The 17,397-nt window shown below is 53.1% G+C and overlaps 1 protein-coding gene across 4 annotated transcripts in view; it reads left to right on the forward strand.

Annotated features, from left to right (window-relative positions):
- Positions 1–15,227: 15,227 nt before the first annotated feature.
- The window catches only part of CUEDC1 (CUE domain containing 1), an 81,745-nt gene continuing 79,575 nt past the window's right edge, over positions 15,228–17,397 (forward strand). For 2 of the 4 annotated variants that reach the window (XM_078064854.1, XM_078064859.1), the window contains exon 1: positions 15,228–15,365. The gene's annotated coding sequence lies outside the window, so the exon portion shown is untranslated. The remainder of the gene's footprint in view (positions 15,366–17,397) is intronic. The other 2 variants (XM_078064841.1, XM_078064846.1) reach the window with 1 other exon arrangement.

Genomic DNA, 17,397 nt, shown 5'->3' on the forward strand with positions numbered 1-17,397 from the left:
TGACTCAGTGAAAACAGCTGGAGGAAAAGTTTCTAGTGTTGCTTTTGTCTGGAAACGGGAAGTGTTATTTCACTGAGTTGCTAGCTAATCTTTACAGTCCTGGCTGTCCAGGCCTCTGCTCTTTTCAAGGGGCCCTGCATTTTGGTCCACTCTAAAGAGACCTGGGTTTGGGATGTAGAGGGGATAGTGAAGGTTTTCCCTGAAGTGTCCTCAAGGATCCCTGGACAAAAAGTCCAGTGTGTTCATGGGATGTAATCACTTTCCCCCTCCCTGCTCTAATAAATCTGGCCCTCAGTCCTGCACTCTTTCTATTTCCTCCTTAAGGAGTCTTGTAGCCTGAATGAATGCCATTTGTCCCCATTTGAGCCTATAAATCCCCACAGCTGGTCTGACCCTAGCAGATTACTGGATAATCTCCCCCTGGTCTTGTAAAAATGGGGGTGGGGGCAGATCAGTGTGGGGTGGTTCAGGACTCAATACTGATTGACTTTGTGCATTGATCTGGATTCCAGCTTCTCCTGGTTGCCCACTTTTGGGCAGTCAGACCCATTTAGTTCCCAAGGAGGGAATGGAGGGACGGTCAAAGGCTTTGCTTTGGATTTTTGTGTAATCTAGCTGTCTCCTTGGGGCAACCTGTCAGGGGCTGGCTAGTTAACTTTTCCCTTCCTGAAAGAGGCACTTGACCCAGATCTTGGCCCTGGACCGTGAGGGTCAAGTATACTTCACTTTACAAAAACGGCCGTGTCATGGTAAGAGAAGGGATTTTCACACTTTAGATTCTGTATCACCACTCACTTGCATCATCCTTTAAGAAGTTTTCTTCGTCCTTGATTATCTTAAATTGACAACCCATCTCCTTCCCAATCCCTAAATATCTGTTGGAAGAGTGCATAAAATAAGAATTTAAAATCACTATTCTTATTGGAATGAATCCTTTCTGGGTATGTAACTGCCAGCCATGCAGGAGGAGTTCTCTGGAGTGTTTTGTAAATTTATGTTCTTTATGGATTTTTCTCAAAGTGAGGTTCATCTGAATTTGGCTGCATCAGCCCTGTTACCTCTATGTCACTTTTTCCTAAACACATTTATAAAGAACCTGGAGCAAGAACTACCAGGCTAAAGATGGACATTTGAGGCCAACATCGTGTTCTGCCAGTGAGCTATTCCTTTGGCATGGCAAATGGAGAGGACAAGGAGACCAAGGGGCAATAGAAGGGACATGCCTTCCCAGTGACTGTTCCATCAGCTCTGTCTGAAAGTCAGTGCCCAGGCAAGACTGGGAGCAGATGTACCAACTCTAGAGGCTGTTCATGGAGAGGGGAGCCAGCCTCAGGGACTGAGATACAAAGTTAAGTCTTTGACAATCTTCGGGGCAATCAGGGGAGTCACCAAAGCCACAGTCACCTTAATCCACTGAGAGATCTGACTTGAAGGAGCCTAGATACCCAAGGCCCTTGCTCATAAGCCAAGAAATTCCTAGCTTTGTTAATGGTGGGAAAAGAGCCAGAGACATCAACTTTGCTTAATGGGGAGGAGGGGGAGTCAGAGGAGGGAAATGGGGGACTTGGAGGTTAGGAAGAGGCCCAGGAAGGGGAGAGAGATTTTAGAGAAAATGTCCTTGTGCTTCCTGTGGTGTAACCGTCACCCTGATCCCCTCCCCTCTCCATTCATCTGCCTTGGACTGGACATGATTGCTCCGAGGACTCCGAGACAGACTGCTAGTCCAAGTCAGCTGTGATCATTTCCGCTTCAGTCAATGAGCAGAAAAGAGGTGTTCTTTGGCCATGAAAAGGACAGCATCAGTAGATGAAGAAACAGGCAAGATTCAAGTGATTAGTATGGAATCCTCCAAAGTGGGGACCCATGAGCCACTTTCAGCTGAAGAGATGGGGATCCCCCTTCCTGGAATCCCAGAGCTTCATCCCAAGAGAGTAGGCCCTGACTCACAGTGGCCTGTCCAACACAAGAGAAGTTCTGCCACTTTGTCAACACCAGAAGCTCTGTTTCTGTCAAGGATCTCCGAAGGAGGAGGAATGGGGCAAGGGTGGAGCTGGGGACAGAAAGCAAAGGAGACAGAGCCTTTCTATATGCTCTTTCCAGACCTAGAATGTCCTCCCCAGGGCCGCCGGGGTGGATCAGTCGGTTAAGCAACTGCCTTTGACTCAGGTCATGATCCCAGGGTTCTGAGATTTAGTCCCACATTGGGACTCTTCTCCCTCTCCCTCTGCCCCTACCCCCCCCCCCCCGCCGTGCTTTATCTCGCTCTTGCTCCATCGCAAATAAAATCTTAAAAAAAAAAAAGAATGTTCTCCCAACAAGCAACCCTTCAACACATTTGCTCCATTGTGAACCCCTAGATACCCTGCAAAACCAATTTAAATGTTGCTCCTTCTTTTGAAACCTTCCCTGTAACGTAAGGCAGTTGGCTGATTCCTCCTCAGTGTAACAGGAGGAGTTGGGAGATGCCCAAATAAAGTGGATGTAGTCTAGCACCCTCTGGTTTCTAAGTTCAACTGTAGGTCCCACACCCCTTAAATCTGTGGTTCCAAATTAGTGGGGCCATGGCACCTGGGGTTTTGCTGACTTTCCCTTGTATGGATGAATCCCTGTGTCTGGGAAGCCTGAAACACAGCAAAGAACCAAGTGCCAAGGCCAGAAACAGCAGCGACAGGTAAGTGAGGCCCCCAGATGATCCCAAGCAGGGTGAGAACTGGCATAAGGTCCCTGTAATACAGGGTTGCAGTCAAGAGCAGAGGGTTGCGAATCGGACAAGCCTGGGTATCAATCCAGGCTGTGCCACCTGAAGCTGTGTGATCTTGGGCAAGACACATAACCTCTCTGGCCTCCATTTGCTCAGCTATAAAAAAGAATGGTAACAAGAATGAACCCCACCTCCACCTGGTCCCATTTCCTATCTCAGTAACAGCGACATCAGTTCTCTCAGAGGCACTCACCCCTTCTCTGTAAGACCTACAAAGGAGCTGAATGCTTTCCTGCATGCCTTCCCCACCTCAGACTCTCAGGTTTTGAGGACTGGCATCCAGCATAGTAACCAGAGCCTCATCTAAGAATGAGAAAGTTAGATGGAAGACCCATCTCCCGAAAAGCATCTAACTGAAGGCTGGCCAGAGATGTGGCAGAGAGGGTTCAGGTTAGACCCAGGGAAGAATCACCAGGCTGGGAGACCTGGAAAAGCTGCCATGCCATGTGCCCATGTGGGGATGGTGCATCCTGCTTCCGAGAAGTCCTTCCATCTCGCCTCCTTCCCTCACATGCATTACATCCGGACATGACGCCTGCACCGCTCGCTCTTCTCCGCGGTCCCGCCATCCTGACAGTCAGAGAGTTAGTTCTTCTTTTTTTTTTTTTTTTTTTTTTTTAAAGATTTTATTTATTTATTTGACAGAGAGAGAGACAGCGAGAGCAGGAACACAAGCAGGGGGAGTGGGAGAGGGAGAAGCAGGCTTCCTGCCGAGCAGGGAGCCCGATGTGGGGCTCGATCCTAGGACCCTGGGATCACGACCTGAGCCGAAGGCAGACGCTTAACGACTGAGCCACCCAGGCGCCCGAGAGTTAGTTCTTCTTAAAGCTGGCTGCAAGCCTGGCACAGGCCTGACCGCCTGTCTTCCCAAGAAGAAAGGAAGCGCCGCCTCCTACCCAGGCAGGATGGGGGAGAGAAGCCTGACAGCCTTCTCACACCTGCTTGCTCCTGAGTCAGCCCTCGCCAGCTTCACCTGCTCTCCCGAAGGAAGGCGTCCTGGACTCGCGCGCTCGGAGAGGGGAGCCCCGCGGAGAGCGTGGCAAACGTAGCTTTTGCCAGGGCTGCATCGGTCAAGCTACTGTGGTGCCCAGACTGCCAAGCCTAGCATCCTCCCCCGTTTGGCCCGACCTCCTTCGCCGGCCTCCTCTCCGCGATCCCGCCCCTCCCGGGCCAGGGCCCACTGGAGTCACTGCAGGGCTGCGGGGAGCCGCGGCGAGCCACCCACCCGGGGCGTGTCGGCCCCGCCCCGGCTAGAGCATTGCCGAGCCGGGATTGGGTGAAATCTCCGTCCTGCGTTCTGATTGGCCGGGCCGGGGTGCTCATTCACCCAGAGCCGTCCTCCGGCTGAAGTTTCTCCAGGGCCGCTTCACTTTCTTCTCCCCGCACAACCGTTGTACGCCTTCTATGTAAATAGATAAAAGGCAGTTCTATGCTTCCACACGTGAGGTGCCGCCGAATACAGGGTTGGCCCCTGAAGGATGGCCGAATCTGTCGGTTTATTGTATCCTGCACCCAAATCACACAGGTGCGGCGAATAGGGAGAAGCTTGTGGGAAGCTGGGGGGAGGACTGCGTTTGCGTCGCAGGGGGGTGGCCACGATTCATCCTGGGGTGCCCTTTGCCGGGGTAGCTTTTCAGAAGACTCGCCGTTGCTAGAACAGGCCCTTTCTACCGCCTACACTTATATCTCACATTTCATTGCCTTCTGTCATGTTGTTCCATATGCTAGGAATGCTTTTCTTTCTCATTCTTTTTTTTCTTTCTTTTTTTTTTTAATGTGGTTAAATACTCCTGCTCACTGGGATCCTCTGGAGAAAAAGCAGATTGCAGGGCTTGGGCACGGAACACATAAAGTGAGCCTGGAACGTTTTCGAAAAGCTTATTTGGAAATAATTTCAAAATTACAAAAGGTTGCAAAAATGAAAATAGTACAAGACACACCTGTATGCTCTTTACCCAGACTCACCTATCGTTAACATTTTATCCCTTGCTTAATCACATATGGGCTCTCTCTCTAACTTCTTTTTGAACCATTGCAGGGTTTCATACCTTAGGGCCCTTATCCCTAAATATTTCTGTATTTCCTAAAAATAGACATACACTCCTACACTCTTATGAACTTTATACACTGACGTTTACATAATACTTTTATTTAATCTACCATCCGTATTCCAATTTTGTCCATCCTTGATAGCACTTTCTCCCCTCCAGTACAAGGTCTAGTTTAGGGTCAGGTATTGCACTTAGTGGTCGTGGTTTTTTTTTTTTTTTTTTTTTAAGTAGGCTCCGTGCCCGGGATGGGGCTTGAACTCATGACCCTGAGATCAAGGCCTGAGCTGAGATCAAGGGTCAGATGCTTAACCAACTGAGCCACCAAGGCACCCCATTGGTTGTGTTTCTTCAGACTCCTTAAATCTGGAACATTTACAGAACTTCTTCTTCTTCTTCTTCTTCTTCTTACAGACCCCTGAATTTTTTTAATAGAATATTCCTTATTTTAGGTTTATCCCCCCTTGGCTACACTGAGATAATGCATTTCTCAGCTGGAGTACTGCTGAGACAATGTGTCCTCAGGATATCATATCTGGAGGCACATGGTGTCCCTCTGTCCCCCATAGACAATGTTAATTTCGATCATCCAGTCAAGGTGTTGCCCAGTTTCTCCACTGTATAATTACTTTTCTCCCCCTTGCAACTAATAAGCAGTCTGTGCAGAGACACTTTAAGGCCCTTTAAATATCCTGCTCCTCATCAAAATTTCCCCCTAGATTTAGTGTCCGTTGATGGTCTGATTCAATGTTTGCCATGGTGGTGTAAACATCTCTTTGCACAAGAAGGTAGGGATGGGCATGTATCACAGAAAATGGGAACATACTGAAAGAACATAGGAGCAAGCAAATGGTCAAATCTGGAATAATCTAAGCATCAAAATAAATGATGCTAATAAGTTATAAGCCATTGAAGGAAAGTAATAACCCATGAATCCACAATAAAGAAATGCCTGGGGGCGCCTGGGTGGCTCAGTTGGTTAAGCAACTGCCTTTGGCTCAGGTCATGATTCTGGAGTCCCGGGATCGAGTCCCACATCGGGCTCCCTGCTCAGCGGGGAGTCTGCTTCTCCCTCTGACCCTCCCCCTCTCATGCTCTCTGTCTCCCATTCTCTCTCTCAGATAAATAAATAAAATCTTTAAAAAAAAAAAAAAAAGAAATGCCTGTATCCTCCTGCTCATTTAAATCTCAGTGCAGACTTCCAGTGAATGGGCCCTGCGGTGGTAGCCGTGCCCCTCTGTGCCATTATATTGGCTGTGTCTCTCCTCTGACCCACCACCATCATGTGACACTTTCCTGACTAGGGAATGGAGCTGAAATGAGCCCTGGCCTCTACCTCCCCCTGACCCAAGGGAGCAGGCCCTGCAGGCTCAAGGATGGGACCTGGGGCTGAGGGTCTGGACCCTGGGAACCCAGTCCTGCCATAGACTCAGGGTCCCCTTGTCCCAAGGGCTCAGCCCTGCCAGAGGGTTCTGTTTTCCCTTTTAAAGAGACACCCAGTAAGTAGAATCTCCCTCAAAGACATCACTCGGTCCTCTAGGGTCCTGTGCCCACCACCTTGGAACTGGCTGTGGTACAACCCAGGGAAGCCCTCCTGCCAAAGAATAAGACGTTTGTGCCTTTCCACTAATGCTCAGAGCCTCGCTCAAGGGCTGATGATGTAGGGTCAGCCTCCTCTCCTTCTCTTCCTTGCCATTGACGGGGCAGGCTGAGGGCCTCTCCCTCCAAGCAAGAAGGAGCCCTCCCCAAATGTGCCTTCACCTGTGATTCAGCTCCCCAAATCCCATTCAGGAATATTATCTTGCCCCATCCCTAAGCTCCTCCATGAATCATTATTGCTGGGAAGAACCAGATTTAAACATCTTGGACTCAGTTGATCTCAGGCAGACCTCTTGAGAATTATAAGAATGACAATAAACAAAACAGGCGTCATTCTTTGAGTGTATTAAAGTGACGAGGAACCGACTCTGCAGCCAGGCCACCTGCGCCCCTATCCCAGCTCTGCAAAGAAACTTGGACAAGTCACTTAATCTCTCTGTGCCTCAGTTTCCTCATCTGTGAACAAGGCCTAATGGTAGTACCTACCACAGGGCTGTTGACGAGTAAATGAGGTAAGAATGTGAATGTTGGGGGCGCCTGGCTGGCTCAGGCAGTGGAGCATGCCACTCTTGATCTCAGAGTCCTGAGTTCGAGCCCCACGTTGGAAGTAGAGTTTTAAAAAAATAATAATAATTGGGGCACCTGGGTGGCTCAGATGGTTAAGCGTCTGACTTTGGCTCAGGTCATGATCCCAGGGTCCTGGGATGGAGACCTGCATCCGGCTCCCTGCTCAGTGGAGAATCTGCTTCTCCCTCTCCCTCTGTCTGCCACTCTGCCTACTTGTGCTCTCTCTCTCTCTCTCTCTGTCAAATAAATAAATTTTTAAAAATCTTTTTAAAAAATTAAAATAAAAAAATAATAATAACAAAAAGAGGGGCGCCTGGGTGGCTCAGTCGTTAAGCGTCTGCCTTCGGCTCAGGTCATGATCCCAGGGTCCTGGGATCGAGCCCCGCATCAGGCTCCCTGCTCAGCGGGAAGCCTGCTTCTCCCTCTCCCACTCCCCCTGCTTGTGTTCCCTCTCTCGCTGTCTCTGTCTGTCAAATAAATAAATAAAATCTTTAAAAAAAAAAAATAATAACAAAAAGAATTTTCAAAAAGAATGTAAATGTTGGGGCGCCTGGGTGGCTCAGTTGGTTGGGCATCTGACTTCGGCTCAGATCATGATCTCAGGGCCCTGGGATCGAGCCCGACGTTGGGCTCCCTGCTCACCTGGGAGCCTGCTTGTCCCTCTCCCTTTGCCCCTCCCCCCGCCCATGCTCTCTCTCTCTTAAATAAATAAATAAAATATTTTTAAAAAAAGAATGTAAACATTAACTGACACATTATGTGTAAGCATTATGTGTTTGTTTTTATAATAATTGTAATTGTTCCCTGCAGGAATGTGGTAAAGGGCATGGACTCTGAAGTCACTGGCTGGGTTTGTATCGTGGTTCTCCCACTTATCGTTGCAACCCGGGCAAAGCTTTTTGACCTTCCTGTGCCTCAGTTTCCACATCTGCACTTGATCTTAGCCAAAAGGCTGAGAAGCGATTCAGTTTCCATACCTGTAAACTAGAAGTGAAAAATAATGCCTGCCTTTTAGGGTTTTTCTGGATTAAATGAGCTAAAGTGTGCAGAAGTGCTTAAAACAGGGTCAGACACATTGTAAATGTTCGCAAAACTTTATCATCTAAATTTTTTTTTTTTTTTAATTTTTAAGTAATCTCCACATGGGGCTCGAACTCACAACCCTGAGACCAAGAGTCGTAGGCTCTACTGACTGGGCCAGCCAGGCGCCCCGTACTGTTATTAGTGAGGAAGAAGGTGATATTCTCAGTCATTTTAGAGCTGAGAAAACTGAGACTCAGGTTAAGTATTTCGCTGGTAAAGAGTGGTCCAGCAGGGATTTATTCGTACCCTGGTCTGACTGACTCCAAGGTCCGGGTGCTTCACCGCGCTACACTACGCAGAGCAGGTTGAGGGAGAATTTAGGAGGAAGAAGGAATCTGCTGCTCCAAGCCAGGGCTGAACCTCTAGCCTCTGTGAAATATTTAAAGTTTTTTTTTTTTTTTTTTTTTTTTTAGATTTTATTTATTTATTTGACAGAGAGAGAGATAGCGAGAGCAGGAACACAAGCAGGGGGAGTGGGAGAGGGAGAAGCAGGCTTCCCGCTGAGCAGGGAGCCGGATGTGGGACTCGATCCCAGGACCCCGGGATCATGACCTGAGCCGAAGGCAGACGCTTAACGACTGAGCCACCCAGGCGCCCCAACCTCTGTGAAATATTTATACTAAATGTTTATCTCCAGGCTGGCTTTCTGCTGGAGCTGGCCTGGTGCAGGACCCGGGGACCTCTCCACCTCAACTTGTGGTGTTGTTGGGAAAATCAAAGTACATATTAATATTCTATTTTGAAATCCAGGCCTGAGCCTGTAGTCCTTCTCTGTAGATTTCTTAGTTTGCTGTTCCACGCCATTCACTGTCAACCCTGCTCGCCTTTCCAGCCTCATCTTGCTGTGTTACCCCCCCCCCCCACACACACACCTGCTGCTGTCGACAGCCCATCCACTCTGCACTCTGGCCACAGCGGTATTCACCCACATCCAAACCCGCCGCAGCACTCCCACCTCCGGCCCGGGCTCGAGCTGTGCCCCCAGATGCAATGCTCTTATCCCCAGTTACAATGGTTTCCAGCTTTCAAGGCCTGGCTCAGAAGCCAGTTCATCAAAGGCGCCCTGTCTGCCCTCTGCCCCGTGAGAATGCACCCCTCCCTCCCTGGGTAGCCCAGAGCCCTCTGCTCGCACCTTGACGCTCCTGTTCCTGTCACACGCCGCATTGTGTTAGTTGCTGGCAGCTCCCCATCTAACCTCCCCTTAGACTTGGGGGGTGAGGAGGGGCGATACACTCTTCATTTGGGGGGTCTCAGTAGAAGTACACAGGAGGTGGGGGAAAATGGTCCTGGAACTGGGTCGCCTAAGTTAAATATAATAATGGAGGAAAGGTATTTATGTTTGACTTTCCTCCTTCCCGTCACAGTGATCCTGAAGGCTCAGTACAGGCATATGCATATATGGGATTGTAAAGGAAAGTATGGTCACTTGTAGGAAATTTGGGAAGTCGAGAAAAGTATTAATAATAATTACATTTTTTAAGATTTTATTTATGTATTTATTTTAGAGAGAGAGAGCACGTGGCGTGCGCAAGCGGGGCGGAGGGGGAGAGAGAGAAAGAATCCCAAGCCGACTCCCGCTAATCAGGGAGCCCCACGCAGGGCTCCGCCTCAGAGCCTGAGATCATGACCTGAGCTGGAACCGAGAGTCAGACACTTCATCGACTGAGCCACCCAGGCGCCCCCAATTAATAATAATTATTAATAAAATAAAAGTAATATATAAAACTCTCATCCTCAAACTTGTTAATAAGTTGGCGTATTTTCTTCTATGTTTATAATTAACTGAATAAAAATAAATGGGCTCATACTGCATAAACTGTTTTATAGCCTCCCTTTTCCATAACATATCATGAACTTTCTTTTTTTTTTTTAGATTTTATTTATTTATTTGACAGAGGAGAGAGCACACAAGCAGGGGGAGCGGCAGGCAGAGGGGGAGGGAGAAGCAGGTTCCCCCCTGAGCAGGGAGCTCAATGGGGGCTCGATCCCAGGACCCCGGGATCATGACCTCAGCCGAAGGCAGATGCTTAACCGACTGAGCCACCCAGGTGCCCCTCATGAGCATGTTTATAGACACTAAATATTCTTTACAAATAATCCTAATGGTTACCTGAAATTCCACTTATGTATGCCTGATTTCCGCCCCGCCGCCTTGTAGAGGACTCTCGCAGCGGCCGTACAGGAGGGCAGGACCCCTGGAGCCTTACAAACTGGTACCAGTGAAGGGAAGACAGGTGGTTTTATAAGGGCAAGCCAGATGCCTCTCACCCACCTGTCCTTCGGCAAATGGTTACAGACAGTCCCTGACTTTTGATGGTCCAGCTTGTGATTTTTTCGACTTTACGATGGTGCGAAGACCATATGCATTCAGTAGAAACTGTAATTCGAATTGTAAATTTGGATCTCCCCCCCCCCGCCCCCCCCCCCCCGGGGCTAGCGATACGCGGTACACACTCTCGGTGATGCCAGGCAGCAGGATGCAGCTCCCAGCCAGCCCTGAGATCAGAAGGGTCACAACCCATATACTGATCACCATTCTGGGCCCACACAACCATTCCGTTTTTCACTTTCAGCACAGTAGTCAATAAATTACATGACGTAGTCAACACTTGATTATAAAACGGGCTTTGTGGAAGATGATTTTGCCCAACTGGAGGCTAATGTCAGTGTTCTGAGCATAGTTAAGGCAGCCTAGGCTAAGCCATGATGCTCAGTAGGTTAGATGTATTCAATGTGTTTTTGGCCTATGATAATTTCAATTTATGATGCATTTGTCAGGATGGAACTCCACTGTAAGTTGAGGAAGATCTGTACTCAGCTCACGGGGCCTGCCAGATGGGGAGGTGAAGGCACTGAGACAGAAGACACACCTTGCCCCCCAGGAGCTCATGTGAAAAGTAACTAGAATACCCCGACCCCGTGCTATATGTAGGTGGGGAGGGGGCAGAGGGACCCCGGGGAGCAGTTCGCTATGCAAGGGAAGGAGGGTTCACAGAAAGTGCGACAAGAATGACATTGGTGCTGGCTCTCTGGGAAAGGGCTGAGGGGCCCCGGGGGTCCTTCTCTCAGATGGAAGTCGGACTGACAATCCCACAGGCATCCATCTAGTTACCATCCCGGGAGGGGGTTGTTTACGCATTTTTTTTAAGTAAAAAATGTTTCCACTGTTCCCACGTTTCACCCATGTGTTCTTTCAAAACTCCCACGTGTTACCACCAATAGTTTATTAGTGTCCCTTGAGTTTCTGGGTCAGATCCGTGAAGATGGAGAAAAGGATAGGATTACCCAAATTATCTGGACGTTTACGCCACTTTCTTTTCCACCTCCGGCCTGATTAAGCTGCTTTTGGTGATTCTAAAAGGAGAGGGTCTCTTGGTGGCTGAGACAATGTGGTTGTTCCCTCGAGGTGTGCCCCAGCATTTGTGTGCCGCTGCAGGAGTCCCAGAAGGGAAACGTCCCGTTTTGCCTGTGGTCCCGCTGGAACCCGCTCTCTCCAAGCTTGAGCCCCACAGCTCTCCAGCCACCTCAGCCTCACGGCAGAGGCGACACATGGCAGATACGCTCCCATTTATCTGTGCTTAATATAGCCACAGACTTGGCCAGAAGCTTTCCTCACCTTCCCATTGGCTCTGTGGGCACAGCAAGCGGTCTTGACTGTTCTAGCTCGGGGGGAGGGGGGGGGGAGGGGCGAGGACCGGACAGGGGAGGGAGCGGGACATAGGTTAAGGGGCGGCTGGGAAGGGCCTCTTGAAGGAGTTTAGATTTGATTCGCCAAGCCATGGCGAGTCATCCGTATCTTTTCAACAAGACAGAGACATCAGCAGTCTCTGCTTCAGCAGGTAAGTGTGAGCACGGGCGGGGGGGGGGGGGGGGGAGGATGGAGTGAAAGGCAGGAGCCCGGTGGCCAGAACAAGGGTGGGAATGGAGAGGGGGGCAGATTCCAGGGAAATTCAGGAAGTAGAAGGCCCTGAATTTACTCAGGGGTTTAAAGTGGGAGAGGAGGAAGGCAGCCTGTGAGGTTGGTAGCTCAGGTGTGTGGGAGGTGCCCTCTGACACCTCCCACAGAGCATTCTGGCAAAGGGGGACGTGGAGGTCATGGGTTCCAGGCTTGCCGTGCTGGAGGTGAGGTGGCTCGGGGCCAGCCTGTCCAGAGGCTGCCACGCATTCCAGTCAGGGGCTCAGGAGAGGGAGGGGGACCGGTACCAGGACGGGTCGCTCCACAGACGGCGGACAGCAGATCCCTTCAGCAGGAACGACGACGCTAGCCATTCTTGAACATTCCATGTGCCAGGCAGTGTTCTGGGCACTCCACGTGTGTGGACTGGTTTCATTCTCACCACAATCTTTTGAGGTAGGCACTGTTGTGAGCTCCAAATACAGGGGAGGAAACGGAGGCGCAGAGAAAGTTCAGTAACTGGCCCGAAGACATGCCACAGGCAAGTGGAGCAGCCAGGGCTTGGTACCCGCTCCACTCTAGCCCACTTGGAGAACATTCTGGGAACTGTGCGATTTAAGGGAAACTGAAGAGGATTGGGCCCCGGAGAAGCTCTTGGGGCAGGCCGAGCGATAGAAAGGAAGGAACTGGTAGGAAAACCAGGAGCGTACCGAGTCATTTCAAGGGCATGCAGGGCTGCAGGGGGGCAGAGTGGGGCAGGGAGGAGGCCCTGGGTGGAAAGGACTGGGTGCTGGCTGGTGCCCCCTGTTGAGAGCTGTCCTCAGGATGCTGGGGAAAGAGGCCAGACTGCAGGATCCAGGGGGCACTGAGGAAGCAGACAGAGTATGTCTGGTTTCTGTTTAGAGGAAGTCTATTGAGGAATGGGCAAGAGAGAACCAGGGTGTGGCCTGAGGGCATGGTGGGGCCGGGGGGCCGGTTAAGGGCTTCTTAAAAAGGGGGCATCCTTCAGGTTTGTAGGTATGAAGCAGAGGGAAGGGGAGAAAGAAAGAACTGATAGAATCTCCTGGAGCGGGAGGGTTGGGCTTGAAATGGCAGGGACATCTCATCCTCTGAGATGAACTTAGACAATAGGGGCCTGACCCAGGGCAGAAGCTGGGGGAATAAGCTGGGGGTGGGGGTGGAGGAAGAATGGACAGGACTCGATAATCAATAGAACGTAGGGCAAGGGAAACTGAGGACTGAGGTTTCCAGCTGCCAAGCCAGAGAAGGAGGGGCAGGCCTGGGGAGGGAAGGGCTCTGAGTTGGATTCCAGGCTCCTTACCTGTGAGATGTCCAGGGGACCTGCAGGCCTGGCCTGGGAACCCGGGGAACTTGCAGCTCAGAGGCAGTGGCGGGAGTGAGGGAGGTTACCCAGGGGGCTATGAGAAGCAGGGGAGGGGACTGAGGAAAAGCTTCCAGGAAGACAGCCCTGAACAGAAGAGTAGGTTAGCACTGCCCAAGAAGTGTCCTTCAAGGAAGAGCATCCATTTGAGTACTGGTTTCATTTGATGACTCTATTAATAACACATTAAAGGATTTTATGAACACTCAGAGGGGAATGCAAACAGGGGTATCTCCAAGTCTGCCCATGCATTTTTCCGGGCTCTGAAATGCCAAGGTGACAGGGAGGAACTGCAGAAGGATCTTGCAAGTAAGCAGAAAAGTGGTAGACCAGCTGCACTGTGGATAGGAGTAAGGTAACACCTGCGATGACATACACGATCTAGAAGACTGGCAAGGAGGATCAACCCCAGGCCCCCCGTTACAACTTCAGGACTGGAGCCAGGAGTCAGCATGGAGGCGTGAGTCAGTCCGTCTAGATTAAGGATCTTTAACCTGGGGTCTAGGGGTCTAGGGGACTACCTCTGGGGTTTCAAGGGCCCCCCTGAAATCAAATGTATCACCAAGAGAAGGAGCATGAGGAGAGGGTGTGGGCAGAGAGTGGAGATCCTCAGAGGGTCTGGGAGCTCAGTTCTGGAGCTGCGCTCATCAGGCTAACCCGGTGTCTGATGTCCCCAGTGAGGGTGGTGCTGAGGTTTCTCCCCCTCCCAGGTTCCCAACTCGCTAAAGAAACTTTCCCTTGACATGCAAATGATGGAAACACATGGTGGCTGGGGCACTTTGGTTTGTGGTTTTTACCATCAGATGTCTCTGTGGCTGAGCAGGTTGATCTGTCTCCGCAGAGCTAGGGGATTGCAAACCCTCAGAAGAAGAGGAGAGGGGGGCTATTCCCTGGAGTCTAGGCCCAGATGGGAAGTGGGTCTCTAAGGCCGCTTGTCTCCGAGGATGATGCAGCCCCGGAACCGTACCGTCTTCAGAGCTCCCAGATAGCTCCTCCTCAATGCAGGCTGCTGGGCTGTCGCCCCCCGCCCCACCCTACCCACCCTCAAATTGGAGTTTGAAGCCAAACCACGTGGAAAAAGAACAAAGTTGATTTCCCATTTATTGAACAAGTTCTTCTGTGGAAAATCTCGGGGTTCAGGAGCCCCTGAAGTGACCGGGGATGCCGGGAGGAGCTGGGGAGACGGCAGAACGGATCTGATGATGTGATGGGTAACAGCTTCGATCCCCTGACCCCCTCCTCACCATCTTCTCTGACCTCAGCACTGGGTTTCCTTTCCCGAGCCCTGACTCCCAGGGGCCGCCCCTCCCCCACACCTCAGCCGTTCCGGGCCCAGATGTGCGTCCACACTCCGCACCCGCCCGGGCAGCCCGGCTCTCAGGTTCCCCTGCTAGTCGAGGGCTCGGGTCCCCGCCCCCCTCCGCCCCCTCCCCGCCCCCGCATCTCCGGGTGAGCCTTCCCGGCGCCGGTCCCCAAGCAGGGAGGGAGGGGCAGGGCGCCCCGCAACCCGCTCTGCGGGGGGAGACCGAGGCTCCTCGCTCACGCCCTCCGGCCCGCCAGCGGGGACTCAGGGCGGCTGGTGCGGAGCGGGGACACCGGGGGCGGGGGACCTTGCTGACCTTGCCCTGGCGCCCCCCGGGCCCGCGATTGCCCCGCTTCCTCCACCCCATTGCTGCTCCCCTCCTCTCTCGGAGGGGATCGGTCCTCCGAGCGGGTCTGGGGGCGCCGCGGCCCGGCCCGCGCCCCGCCCGCGCCCCGCTCCTCCCCGCGCGGCCCCACTTGTGGCCCCGCCGGCGGCCGCGCAGGGACAGCTGCATTTCTCGCCGCCCGCCGCTAGGAAGCTGGCCTCGCCTCGCATTCTCCGCCTCCCGCGCCCCAGCCGCGCCGCCGCGCCGGGCCCGCCGCCGCCACCGCCGCCACCGCCGCGGGCGCGGGATCGCGGCCCCTCCCCCGCCCGCCGGCCCCGCCGGCCCCTCCGGCCCCGCCGACCCCTCCGGCCCGCGGGGAGCCGACGCGCGTGGCGGCCGCTCGGTAAGACCCTCCCTTCGCTCCCCCGCGCGAGCCGCCTCCGGCCCGGCCCGGCGGCCCCACCTTCTCGGGCGCCGATCGCCGCCGCGCCGCCGGGAGGGCCGGGCCGGGCGGGCGCGAGTTTGATTCCCGGCGCTGCCTCCGCGCCTCCCCCGGAGCCCGCGCCGCCCCGGGCGCACAGGCGGCCGGCTCCCGGCCCTCGCCCCCTCCCCTCGCCCAGGCCGTGGGCGCGCGGGCCGGGCGGGCCCCGGGGCGGGGAGCGGGGCGCGGGGGCTCCGGGGTGGTCGCGGCCGGGCGGGCGGCGTGGGGAAGGGCAGCGAGGCCTCCTCGGGCCGGCGCCGCGCTGAGCCCCCGCCCCGGCCGCTCCCCCTTTTGTGTGGGCGCCCCTCGCCGCGCTGCCCGGGCCTGGGGGCGCGGGCTGGTGGGGGGGCGCCTGCCGGGGGGCAGAGCTCCTTCTAGGAGGAGGGGAGGCTGGCTTCCTGTCCCCGCCGATGTCACAGGTCGGCTCAGCCCTTTCTGGTCCCACCCGGTCCCCTGGGAGCTGCATCTCCCGGTGGCTCGCTAGGGAAAGTTCAGAACGCGCTGTCCCCGCCCCTGCTCCCCCGCCCCTCCGGCTCGGTGTGCCCCGGGCTCCGAGCTCCAGGGGGTTGGTGTTGGCGTTTATTCATTCTTTCCTCTTCAGTTTCTCCTTGCATGGTTGCCTTGCACCCAGCACTGGCTTGGCCATTTCTTTTCCCCTTAAAAGAAGTTTGGGCTGCAGGAAATTTATACTGAAAATAAATTCCCGGAGAGGAATTGGTTTTAGGGGGAAGGAGGTTTTGGAGTTTCCTTTATTATTTATTTCATTATTTTCATTTTTATTATTTTGTTTTTGGTGAGAGTGGAGGGTGAGGGGAATGACTGGGAGTTTAGAAATAAGATGTCCTAGAGGTGGTAGGATGCAAGGAGACCATCTCGCTCCCCACCTGGCCCCGGGGCCGCAGTGCCACTTTGCGTGGGGAATAACCCTGTTGGTTATCCTGCGCATCCTGAGTCACCTGGTCCAGGAGAAAGGACTCAGGGAGATGTTCAGGGCCTCTCATCCCTTTTCTTTGGCAAGCATGCTTATCTTTACAGCCTGGGTGGGGGTAGCCATGTATGCCTGAAAGGAAGAGAGGGACACCGGACTTCTCTCGTGGAGGAAGTCATCTTACCATGAGATTTGGCCCCCTTGTGGGATCAAGTGTGAAACTGGGCCCTCTCTCTTGTCGAGGGTCGATGTCGTTGGGACCTCTATTTTGAATGGAGGGTGGCCTCTCTGGAATGGAGAGAGAAACCTGGCTCAAGTCACCAGGAGGCTGAAGGTGTGCGCAGGAGGGTTGGGTCGGAAACACTCCTGTCCCCTTTCTGCAGCTGGAAGGAGCAGGCGACAAGGGAACAGGAGTGGTGCCTCAGGCCTGGGCACATCCTTAAACAGGAGAGAGACCTTGGTCAACTAGGATGGCCGAGGAGTGATAATATGACGAGGGGGGGACCCTGGGGCCAGAGGCTGGGGTCACGGGCCCCTTTGGGAATCTGGTGAAAGCTCCAACTCCTCCTGCCTCAAGCATGCGTGTGTGCAGGGACACGTTTTGTAGGCACTCTCAGAACGTTACCATACCCTTTGGAACTGGAACCCCTTTTAAGATCCCTGATCTTCAGTCCGGTGCCGCATAGGCCATTCAGAGCAGTTCCCTCCTTTGTAGCCGGTCAGTGAAGAATCCCAGGGTGTGAAGAGTAGACCTCCCAAGAGGTCTTTTCTCATGACCTTCTCATGCAACTTTGGGCTTGTGGCCATAGAGACCTGGGACCTCTGGACCAGCTCCCAGCTCCCTACAGTTAGTCAGAGGATGGGCGCGGATGTATGGGGTGGAGGGCATCTCCAGGGGCTGATTTTGCTGTCTGTGTGGTGGGAAGGCTCTGGACCCTGGGCCGGGGCCACAGTGCTATTGAATTAGAGGCAAATACCAGGGTTAGAGTATGGGATGGATATTCTGGTGTTTCTACTGGGTATAGG

The sequence above is a fragment of the Halichoerus grypus genome, chromosome 2, assembly GCF_964656455.1.
Source record: "Halichoerus grypus chromosome 2, mHalGry1.hap1.1, whole genome shotgun sequence".
Taxonomy (NCBI): Eukaryota; Metazoa; Chordata; class Mammalia; order Carnivora; family Phocidae; genus Halichoerus; species Halichoerus grypus.